Below are 923 nucleotides of genomic sequence, written 5' to 3'. Positions count from 1 at the left end.
CCGCGCCCTCGCCGCTCGCCACCCTGCCCCGACGCCGTCGCCGTCGCCACTTGCCGCCCTGCCCCGACGAGCGTCGCCCTGCTCCGCCCCCTTTGTCGTCGTCGCCCCAGTGCGCCCCCTGCCCCATCGCCGACCCCGCGCCCCTGCCCCTCCTCACCTTGGTCTGGCCGGCGCCCCTGCCTCTCCTTTTAATATATGTGTTTTTTTCATATATATGATGATATATATGATTGTTATCATAATTGTTTTTGTTCATATATATGATGTTTTTTTAAAGAATATGATGTTTTTTTCAGATTATATGTATATGATTTTTTTTATAGAATATGATGTTTTGCTTTTTTATAAAAATGTATATATGTTTGTATGTTCTCTGTGTATATATGTTCATATATGCAAAAGTTAGATTTAGTACATTTTAGGTTAGTTTCATTTTTAGAGAAGTTTTATATATCTAGCTAGGAAAGGAAGAAGAAGAAAAAGAATGAGAGGAAAAAGGAAAATAAGAAGAGGAAGAAAGGAGAAGAAGAGGAGAGGAAGAAATAAGAAGATGAAAAAATAAGAAAAAGAAGAGGAGAAGAAGAAAGGAATAGAGAAGAAGAAGAAAAAAATAGAATTATTCTATTTTTTTTCTTCTTCTTCTCTATTCCTCTCTTCTTCTCCTTTTTTTCTTCTTTTTTTCTTCGATCGCTTCTCTTTTATTCCTTTCTTCTTCTCCTCTTTTCATTTCTTCTTTTGTCTTCTTATTTTTTTTATCGGGTATATGTCGTTGTCGATATACCCCCTCCCGATAACTTCAACACGAGGGGGGCTTGATATACCCCCTCCCCAATAACATTATTTTCCCATGTATGTATGTCGTCGTTGTCGATATAACCCCCTTCCGGATAACTTTAACATGAGGGGCGGTCGATATATATATA

Source organism: Triticum dicoccoides, chromosome 1B, assembly GCF_002162155.2.
Source record: "Triticum dicoccoides isolate Atlit2015 ecotype Zavitan chromosome 1B, WEW_v2.0, whole genome shotgun sequence".
In the NCBI taxonomy this organism is placed as follows: domain Eukaryota; kingdom Viridiplantae; phylum Streptophyta; class Magnoliopsida; order Poales; family Poaceae; genus Triticum; species Triticum dicoccoides.
The sequence above is the reverse complement of the archived record's forward strand: the minus strand, read 5'-3'. Positions refer to the sequence as shown.